Source organism: Rosa chinensis, chromosome 2, assembly GCF_002994745.2.
Source record: "Rosa chinensis cultivar Old Blush chromosome 2, RchiOBHm-V2, whole genome shotgun sequence".
In the NCBI taxonomy this organism is placed as follows: domain Eukaryota; kingdom Viridiplantae; phylum Streptophyta; class Magnoliopsida; order Rosales; family Rosaceae; genus Rosa; species Rosa chinensis.
This window is the reverse complement of record NC_037089.1, coordinates 47928766-47940198: the sequence shown is the minus strand read 5'-3', so window position 1 is coordinate 47940198 and position 11433 is coordinate 47928766. Positions and strand designations below refer to the sequence as shown.

Genomic DNA, 11433 nt, shown 5'->3' with positions numbered 1-11433 from the left:
CCTAAAAAAAAAAAAGTTTTCCTTTTTAGTTAGCTTTATGTAATTATATTTTAGAGGTTAATGCCTTTTCCAACCCCAATGACGAAACATGGACTTAACTTGTTATAATTGTGGATAGATTAAGCATGATCTAGGACTTTGAATTTGTTTTGTGATTGAGTGTATATGTGATCTATGCTTGATTATATGTGTGCACATAGCCTATGTTAGGTTCGTTCATCATAGTTAGAGAAGCATATAGATTATTCGATTAACTTGCATGCCTTATTTGTGAGCTTTTGAGCCTAATATCCATAGTGTATGCTAGGGCTGGGACAAGTCGGGTTCCCGACTACCATCTGCCGGAACCGGCACTGAACCGATGTACTAAACTTTGGGTCGGTTTGAAGAATATCAGTCTCTAGAACTGAGCAAAACCCGAACCGATAAAAATCAGTTCCATTTTCTCGGTTCATCGGTTTCGTTTTCTGTCTGAATCAGTGAACCCAGATCTTGATCGTTCTAAAAATCTTGTTAAATTCCGTCGACTGTTACTCCAGTATTGTGGCTTTAAACCGTATGCGTTCCACACGAATCCATGAGGTAGATCTCAAATCAGTAGCTTCGAAGAAGAAAAGAAGACTCTAGACCAGTAGCTACGAAGAATAAGAGAACATAGGTTCAAACCCCTTCAATAATAGCTTCAAATTTTTTCAACATGCAAAGTCACTGAAGAACTGAAGATTCAATACCTGAAAAATGATGGAAGAATTGAGATTGGATCCCAAGGAAAACAAGTTGAGACAGAACAAGGACGAAGAAAAAGCTAAGCTCCTCAAAGTCCTTACTTTAAGAGACGAAGAGGAGCAGAAGGCTGAGATTACGAACATCGTCGAAGACAAAATCGTCGCTGCCATTCTCAACGGTTGTTATTGCAGAGAAACAGATACAGAAATTCAAAGCTGAGAAATGGAAAGCAAATTGGAATTGGATTTTGGTTAGTTTGCTGCATAAGGGAACTGATAAGATGTTGTCGCTGCCAAATTTGGTAGAGAATGGAGATTGTTTTGTTTGTGAATTGTGAGTATTCTTTGTCATCGGTTTCGTTTTCTGTCTGAATCAGTGAACCCAGATCTTGATCGTTCTAAAAATCTTGTTAAATTCCGTCGACTGTTACTCCAGTATTGTGGCTTTAAACCGTATGCGTTCCACACGAATCCATGAGGTAGATCTCAAATCAGTAGCTTCGAAGAAGAAAAGAAGACTCTAGACCAGTAGCTACGAAGAATAAGAGAACATAGGTTCAAACCCCTTCAATAATAGCTTCAAATTTTTTCAACATGCAAAGTCACTGAAGAACTGAAGATTCAATACCTGAAAAATGATGGAAGAATTGAGATTGGATCCCAAGGTTCTAAAAATCTTGTTAAATTCCGTCGACTGTTACTCCAGTATTGTGGCTTTAAACCGTATGCGTTCCACACGAATCCATGAGGTAGATCTCAAATCAGTAGCTTCGAAGAAGAAAAGAAGACTCTAGACCAGTAGCTACGAAGAATAAGAGAACATAGGTTCAAACCCCTTCAATAATAGCTTCAAATTTTTTCAACATGCAAAGTCACTGAAGAACTGAAGATTCAATACCTGAAAAATGATGGAAGAATTGAGATTGGATCCCAAGGAAAACAAGTTGAGACAGAACAAGGACGAAGAAAAAGCTAAGCTCCTCAAAGTCCTTACTTTAAGAGACGAAGAGGAGCAGAGGGTCTGTGCGGCAGAGAAAAAGAAAGAAATATACATGTGGATGGGTGGGTAATAGGTCGTTGGTTAAAGAAGTCAAATAGTTATAGCACATGGGCACATTAAATGATAAGAGCCCACCTAAAACTGACACCAACCAAAGAAGAATAATACAATATGTTATGAATTAACCTCGGTTCGGGTGAAGACGAAAATTAGATATAGAAACCGAAACCGAACTGCCTTCTATAGTACATGAACCGAACCGGAGAAAAGTAACTAAATTAAGCGAAAAAACAGACCCGAACCGATCAGTTCGGATCGGTTTGGACCGGTTCCTCGGTTTTTTGGGTCCAAAGTCCCAGCCCTAGTGTATGCATTGTTCATTCACTTTTTCTTTCATGTGTGTACAATTTCATGACATTGCGTATCTAGAACTTGCTTGAGACCTCTCGAGGCTACTTTTAGCTTGCGACATGATAGAAATGATGGATGCATTAGGTTTAATACCACCATGGCCAAAGAAGCATGTGCCCAAAGATATTTACCACTAGATTGCCACTTTGAGCCTATTTATATATTTAGCCTTTTTATTCATTTGCACCACAAATTCCTACCTAGCCTAAACACTTTTATCCTACCCTTCCATGGTAGTTGGTGAACCGATTCGAGAGAATGACTTTATGTTTGAGTGCTTCAAAAGAAAGAAAAAATCAAAAGTGTGAGGTTACAAAGGAATAAGTGCGGGGGTGAGCAATTTTGTTTGGCAAAGGAAGGTTTCAAAAAAAAAAATAAAGAAGAAGAAGAAGAAGAAGAAAGGGAGTTGTTTGAAAAAAAAAAGGTGAAAAGAAAAAAAAGAAAGAAAGAAAGAAAAAGTCAAATAGAAGAAAATCCAAAAATAGAAAGAATTAAAGTAATGCATTGTTTATAGTATAGTGTGAGTTGTACATCGGAATTAGAGTGAGTGACTTAGCATTCGAAAACAAAAGTCTTAGATCTCTACAAGAGAGAGTTGCTTCACCGATTTTCATGGACTTTGTTTTTTCCTTATCCTTCATTCCTACTAGAAAAGGTGCCCGCGCTTTGCTGCGGGACTTATTGTTACATGGTGGAGATTATGATTGATCTTGTTAAGGGGATCAATCCCCTTAACAAAAGGAAAAGCTGCGCAAAATGCTGGAGTTGTTGTTGGAGCTGGTTCGAGGCATTGGTTCTTCCAGTTATAGCTGTACAATAGTTATTTATGTTTAGTCATTTTTCTGCTTGCGAGGCTGTGCTTTAGTTCCTGATGGTGATGATGTTGTTGTTCCATGTTTACCTTGCCTGTCACTTTTTTTGTTTTTTTTGGTTCATTGCCTGTCACTTTAATACAAAGAAAACAGAGTTAGAGCTACAGGAAGGAATTTGGAAATTGCAGTTTGATATAAAATAGAAATAAACAGTCAGAGAATTTGATAGCAATTTGTTTCTCTGAATGAATAACACAGTTTTAATTAAATCAGAAACCAAATGTAATATCAAATTTTAGTAACAGAAGACATGCAACTATATTTCTACACATGTATTGAGTACTATACCATTTCAACTATATTTCTTTGATGCTAATTTTTTGAAAAATTTTATTTTCTTACAATACCCTAAACACTTGCAGAGACTATGAAGATCATGAAGCCCTATCTCAAAATTAAACCCCCAAACACCTAAAACAGATAAAACCCAGATGATATTCCAGGCTCCAGAGTCCAAATTGGCTCTGAAATTAAGATCACAGCCACCCAGACCTTCAACAGAGACATTAAGATCATACAATCAATGATCCCAAAAATGCAAACAGAGCAAACCCAAAAACTTGAGAAAAAAAAATTACAAATACCCACAACAGATCGAGTCGCGATTCTGGGGAAAAAAAAATACCGATTGTTGTGCATAATCAAAACGAAACCATGACAGCTTTCCGTCCCCTCTTCCTTTTCTCCGAGTTATCTTATCTACCTTCTTCCCCCGTTAATTTCATATATTACCAAGCAAATGACTCCAGCTCTTCCATTAATCTTTTGTAAAACACACTCTATATTCCAACTGAACAAAGCAATTCGTTTTCAATTAAAAGTTGTGAACATGAATGATGAAAAATTCAGACCAGGTATGAGAAAACATAAATTTGAAGGACTAATACCAAGTATCAGCCATTAAACAGAATTCACAAATTTTGATGGCAATCTAGATTTGATACAAAGTTAATAAATAACGTATAAAAAATTGAAGTTGTAAGCAAATTTGATCATAACTGTTATGTTTAAAACTAATTGAAAAGATGCAAGGTTGATCATAACTGTTAGTAAGAAATTAAAAATCTTTTTGATTATTAACAACAAAATCGATCCAGAATTGGAAAGTTGATAAACCGACAAAATCATTTAGTTTTATGATTTCTAGTTGAAATCAAATTTACTCACCTTTGATGTAGAGGATACAGAGTCACCACTTGTTTGTTCGTGCTTCCCAATTGATTTCAGCTTTTGCCAGAAAGGTAAGGCTGCAGAAGGTACTATTTAAAAGCATGTTACTGGTATAAATAAAGTGAAGAGCTGGTTTTTAGTTTAGTTAATTAGTAGATGCAGATTAACAAACCAGTGAACAAACGATAAAAAATTGGTTGGAAAGAGCATGATTGATATTATTGATAAGCTATCATTTCACAATTTAATTGATAAGAATTTGGAAGAATCAAAACTTTTAGTCATTGTAAAGTACAAAGTTGATACAGTTGATTAATTTTGGTACTTATTTGTGTTTTAGTTCTTCTGCAGCTTCATTGTACTAAATCTTTACTAATGAAGAAAATGTAAGTTGTTTTTTTCTCATTGAAAAGATAAAGCTGTTTGGACCAAAAGCGCCTAAGTGTTAAAGTGTAACGATTTTCAGTTTTTCCAACATATATGGATGAAAACAAAGTCATTGTAACCAATCTGTTTCTATAAATTTGTTTCCCTCTCTTCTTGTTCCCTAACATGACACACACCTGCACTCTAACTAATACTTTGCGATAGTGCCAAATTGAGTATTTCTAACTACTATGGAATGGAGTATATTAAACAAAAGTATATCTCTTACATCAAAATTTGTTCTTCGTTAATTCCAAAAGAATGAAAAGATATATAATTCTTCTTCACATGGCTTACTATTCAGCTGAGCAATAGAAAAGACCTTTACAGATTACAACTCTAAAACAATTCTCTCTTTAGCATATATACAAAATGCTAACCTTGGAGCAGAATCCTTGAACTGTCAAATTTCTGCGTCAAGAAGTTTAAAAAACTGGTTTTCCCAAGTTCTTGAGTATATGCAACTTTAGAGGCTGAACTACATACAAACAGAAAATTACATTTTCAATGCCTAAAAACAAATAAAGAAAAAAGAAACAGTAAGAACAATAATCAATGAGTCAAGAAAATGTGAAACACCACACATATAGACAATAGCCACATAACAACTGACATTAAGACCTTCAACAGACAAAACTCCGTTATTACATATAATTATGATTGATCGCTGGCCATCTTATAAACAGGATCTAAACATATAAAAACTATTTGAAATTGACTGCTCTGAGATATTGCTGCCTTTATATACCTATTTTTGACATCGATTTCCAGACATGCATACCTATTTGACAACAGTGCAACTTTCAGACCATGATCCTATTTACAACAAATAAAAATAATCATGGAGTAACCTCTGAGACCATGATGCTATTTACAACCACATATCCAGTAGATAAACACAAATGATATATCTCCATAGTTTAAGAGTTGAATAAATAAAGAACAAAGCATGGTTGAATTCAGAAAAGGATTTTACATGCACTATTGCAGTGGAGGAAAATAAAAACAGAGCAACTGATATTGCTGAAGGTCATACCTTCTGTGAAAGAAACCAGATTTCCAAGCTTATTGCGAGCAATTGAAACCGGATTTCCAAGCCTTTTGGGAGCAATTCAACCTAAGAAAACTGCAAAACCGTAAGATCTCAATCAAAATCACTAATTCCCATACCAAAATTTCATTATAGATCTCGTCATATTTCATTTGCAAGGTAACATATAAACATGCATAAAGAAAAGCACAAATAAAAAATCACAATAGGTAAGCGTAGCAGAAATCACAATAGATCATGTTTTCTTGTCCAATTAAAAAAATCACAATAGGTAAGCATTGCAGAAATCACAATAGATCATATTTTCTTGTCCAATTAAAAAAAATTACAAAGCTATTAGCAGGAGGAACAACACTAAAGAGTTCATAACTTTTGAAACAATAGCATCAGTTTGATGAATTTGGCCTAGAAATTACCTTCACCTTTTCCCAATCAGCCCAACCAATCGCCCAGAACCTCTACCTACAATCAAATACAAATTCCTCATAAGCAAACTCTAATCAAACCAATCAACCCCCACTCTCTGTCAATTCAGCTCAAAAATGAAAGAAACCGATGAAATTAAACACACCCATAACAAAAATCAGAGCATGTGTGCTCTGAAGCTCCTTTCAGAAAATGCAGAATTTTCAACTAATCAATTAAAGAAAGACAAATACAATCAAATACCACACCTGTTCTACTTGTTTTCAACCCAATCTTCTCGTCACAAACTGGACCCAATCAAAACGCAAAACACTGGATACAAAACAAAAAGAAACAAACGCCGATTATAACCACTACAAAACTAAAAGAACACATAGTAAATTGAAGAAAATCAGCTTAAACTGTGTTGCTATTGATTCTACCAAATCAAATCTCATCACACTTTCACGATGAACCCAATCTTCTAGGTACAAACTCCAGTTTCTCAACACGCTTTGGTGAAAGAGATCGAACACATATATTGATATATATGGGTAGAAAGGAGACTACCATATTATTATCCCAAAAAAAAAAAAAAAAAAAAAAGAGATTAACTTTCTTATGAAAGCTAAATAACTGCTGCCATTTAAATAAAAGGTTACACATGAATAAACACAATTAATAAAAATAAAAAAAGTGCAGTAGCTTACATCAGGTCAAGGGGATCAATCACCATCAATAACAAACCAATTTTCAATCACACAAAGCAAAAGGAACAAACTTTAATCAAATTCCCAAAAGGAAAAAAGGTTTAAAAGTTTACCTCTGTTAAGGGGATTAGAATTGGCAGTCAAGAATTTTCTCTGAATCTCATTCGTGCAGTAGATCGTGCCCTGAATAAAGAAATTACTAATTAGTTTAAAAAAACCATTTGAGCTTATACACGATAAGTAGAACCTCAAAAAAAGAAAGAAAAAAAAATAGTAGGCATACAGATTGTGTTGCAAGCACTGTTCTATGTATACTACATGAACACAAAATCTATAACAAAGGCAATGCAAAAGAAACATATGAACCCAAAGCACTGACTACTTTAAATAGCAATCTATTAGAATAAACTATCAAAAACTCAAGAGTCAGGACGATGAAATTTTCTATACAACGCTTAATCGAATAATCCCAAAACGCCGAACCCCACAGGCAAAACGATTATACTTCATAAAACATTTGGACCTCTCAGTATATTAGAACTCAAGCAAAGCTTTTGACTCCAAGTTTTGTTCTAATCAATGTTATAATATCGATACGTACCTTCTCCAAAACAAACGTAAACTGATTTGTCCTTTGCTCTTTTGTATCTCACGCCTTGAACTTTTACAGAGACTGCAAATGACAGAAAACCAATCTAACATCAACCGTTTTCAGAAAGACGATTATATCATGAAAATCAAACAAAATCAGTTTGGGTATGTGAAGAAAAGATGGATAACGACGATATTGATGTTGATCTTACAAAGTCGAACTCTTACCGAGTCCTCACTGTTGGTGATTCTGCATGATTGCCGACTCTGAGGTTACTAACAGTGATTCCGGATGTTGATGGAGGCTTCCTGAACACAGCAGATTACACGTTTTGCTTTATATACTCGGGCATCAATTGATAAGAACAGAAAGAAAGAGCTCGGCTGGAGTCAATACACCAAACAGCTTGATCATCAGAATACATATATATATATATATATATATATTAAATTCGGTGATCCTTTAACAAAAGAAAGAACGAAGAACACACCTAATTAAAATCCTCCATCCACACCAAAAATCAGAGCTTTGTAATTCAGATACAATCTGAGAAAAACAAAGCTCATGCTGATGAAATTTTACAGAAAACCCTTAATCGAATAATCCCAAAAACCCCCGTACCCAACAAAATTAACCCAAAAATTAACATCAAGCAGTTACCTTTTATGCCTCCAAGCTGGAAACAAACGAAAATTGAGACCTGTCTATGCCGATCAACAACCTCCCTCACTATCAATCTAAGCGAGACGAAGAACCACAGAAGAGACCAAGATCGAACCGAACTCTCTCTCTCTCTCTCTCACTCACTCTCTCTTTCTGTCGATTTCAATTTTCTTTCTTCTGACTATGAGATAGATAAGAACGAACTCTCACTCTCTCACTCTTTCTGTCGATTTCAACTCTCTTTCAGTCGGTGATTCTTTTTTTTTTGTTTTTGCGAAGGTTCCCGAATCCCCTATTTGGTTCTTTATTCACAGTTTATAGAAGACCAGCTTGATATTCTCCATGAACAGTAAGGGCAAAATTGACTTTTCCTCCCTTTGATGAACAGTAGTAACAGTGAACTTATCTTTCAATATATGTATAATTAGCTACTTGCCCTTAGCCCCATTACAACCAAGTAAAAGACCTCTTGATCTTGAATGTTGTGGGCTATCTAGCGGAGATGAGATCGAAGAGCAAGCATATGGCGGCGCGTGTTGTGAAATTGCTTAAGTGAAAACACATTTAGCCCCTAAACACTTGAGCGGTAATATTTAGTGAACCTATGTGAGTTTAGCGGGTTATGTTGGGTCTTCTATATGTCTATTTGATTATGGTGGATTGATTTGACACGTGGTCAACACATGCATATACTTGAGCATCTATTACACGTACATCTTAATTGCCTTACAAATTCAAAAATCTTATGTTGTGTTTTGTCAACCTCATGGTCATATACATAATTAGTTCTCCGAGGGCAATGGTTGGAAAGGCTAATACTACATTATCTTTATGTTTGTAAGTTATTAGATTTTTGGATTACATTTCATTTAGTTTGCTTGAGGACAAGCAAAGTTGAAGTGTGGGGGTGTGATTACACGCATTTCTATGCATGTAATTGTATCTAAAACACTAGAAATAAGTTAATCCTCAAGTCAATTATTATGCAATTAATCCACTTTTATTTTTTGTGTAGGAAATAAGCGGAGTTAATGAAATCAAGAGAAATTGTGGAAAATTAAGCGAAATTGGAGTTTCTGAGAAAAAGAAAAAATAGTGACTCCGGTCAACCGTGGTCAATGTCAGCGAGAGAAGTGAAACCTGACTACTTCCTTGATGATTGGTGTGAAAATATATTGTGATCGTGGAGATGATTATATATATATATATGAGAGAAAATGAAGAAATAGAAAAAATAAAAAGAAAGAAAGAAGGCTGGGAACACGTGTGCAACATCGGCCTGTTAATTAAGCAATTTGACATTTGCTTAATTATGCTCTGCTGTGACCAATTTCAAACCATGCTCTTCCCGACACGTTGTGCCACGTGCCCTCTTTCTTATCTCCTTTTTCTTCAGACCAGGGAAACCACCTAGGGCATTCTATCATCTCTCCCTCTCTTTCGTGAACGACCCATAGACCAACCATATATAATCATCCTTTCCACTCTATTGAAAAAAAAAAAAAAAAAAACCTACATTACTTCTTCTCTCTTCTTCTGCCGCAGACCACAGCTCACACCACCATCAAGACCCCAGCTCCATTACTCTCACTCTCACCCCATCACCCTTCTCTCTCTTTCCTCCACACCATTTTCCTTCTCACCAATTTCTTCTCCTTACCAAGATCCATTCTTCACCTCACCAAGATCCATTTTCCTCCTCACCAAGATTCACCTCACCAAAATTCCATCAAATTCTCATCAATTTCTCAAAGGGATCTCATCTACATCAAGACTTGAGATTGGGTATAGTGGGAAGCCATAAATCAAGGCTTGTCATAATTGCTGCATAGCAATTTGTGACTTGTTCTTGTTATTTTCGCTCTTCTTCACCTTTACCTCTTTAATTAATGAATATTGTTGTTGATTTGTGGATGGGTTGTGAGTAGTCTATTTAGGAAGCTAGGGTTTGGGCCCTAGCATGGATTTAATGTAATAAATATGTTTTGATTTAATGGTTTTCAATTTCGTGTTTGGCATATGTTCTAATCTATAATATTTGGCTTAGATGCATGCTTAGGAGTTTGATTAACTCTTGAATGTGTAGATAAGCATGTTGTTCTCTAATTTATGGCTAGGACACTTGTTTAGAACATGGTTAGTTACAATACTAATTTCGATTGCCGTATTGGCTAGCTTTGGAACCTTGATTCTAGGACTCTTCGCCTTTTGGTGCAACTAGAGGCCCTAACAAGGTTCTAGATTGTCCCAATTGAGTTTCTAAGACCCTTGATCCGGAGTAGGAATACCCTTTAAGGAATCTAATGACCCATGAGCCTTGAAAAGCCTTGGGTACGGTTCTTGATGCCATTATGAATTGAATGACCATTGTCGGAGCATATTTATGCATTAAATTTGGCTAGGAGGATACCCTAGTGACCTAATTTCCATTTCTTGATTAGTTTCTATTATCTTTAATTTTAATTTTAATTTTAATTTTCAATTGTCAATTTTATTTTTCGCAATCAAAATCAAATTTCACAAACCACTTTCATTGTCAATACCACTTGGTTGTGAGTTTCTGCATTCGCTTGTGGTTCTCTTGACCATTTTAGGCTTGGTTGTTCTGAGCCGGGCATGTAAATAGTTTGGTGCTATTTTTCTAGGTTCTTTGTTAATTGTTAGTGACTTAGTAATCGGCATAAACAAGGATTGAAGTTAGCTTTTCAATCCCCGAGGTACGATAATTTCGGGTCTAAATATTTCCCACTTCTTTGATGACCGTGCCCTTATTACGCGTAAGTTGCATTTAAGCATTCAAATCATGGATGTTCTTACCATTACGGGGTTGCCCATTGACTTTGACCCCTATGTGCATGGTCAGTTTGATGGCATTCAATTTTCTTTGAGAATGGATATGGCTGGTCGAGGGCATCACAACAGATCCTACCCATTATGGCGCGACTATTACTGCACCCAGCGTGACCATACAGGAGGTATCGCATTCCTGGAATTCTGGCTTTGCAAATTTATCTTTTGCACTTCTTCCAACAAACCTACTGGGCCCTGGACTTCTCTGGCCACTGCTCTCTACAATGGTATTTGCATTAGCCTTCAGCAACCTGTATTGAGTGCGTTATATCACTCCCTTTATAGAGCCGTAATGCGCCCATTTGATACTGACATTAGTGGCCCCTTCTGGATCCTTGCCTTTTGGCTGCAGATTTATTTCCCTCTCTTCCGTCGCGGTGATATTCCAAAGGAACCTCCAGTTGATTCCCTTTTGGGGAACTGGCTTTGCCGCAACGTAAGGTATCGAGCTCCACCCTACTCTGAGTATTTTATTTACTTGTACTTGCTGGGAGAGATGCCAGACCAAAATATAGTCCTTTCTAGGCGATTCCCTCCTCCCCTTGATGATGGCTTTCT

The 11433-nt window shown here is 36.0% G+C and overlaps 1 long non-coding RNA gene across 1 annotated transcript; it reads right to left on the bottom strand.

Moving 5' to 3' along the window:
• Window positions 1-508: 508 nt before the first annotated feature.
• LOC121051583 lies at window positions 509-1748 on the bottom strand. Its single transcript, XR_005806136.1, has 4 exons — window positions 1624-1748; window positions 1354-1527; window positions 732-1257; window positions 509-635 (listed from the first exon to the last, which is right to left on the bottom strand). It is a non-coding gene; the product is annotated as an uncharacterized LOC121051583 (long non-coding RNA).
• Between the last annotated feature and the right edge of the window lie 9685 nt (window positions 1749-11433).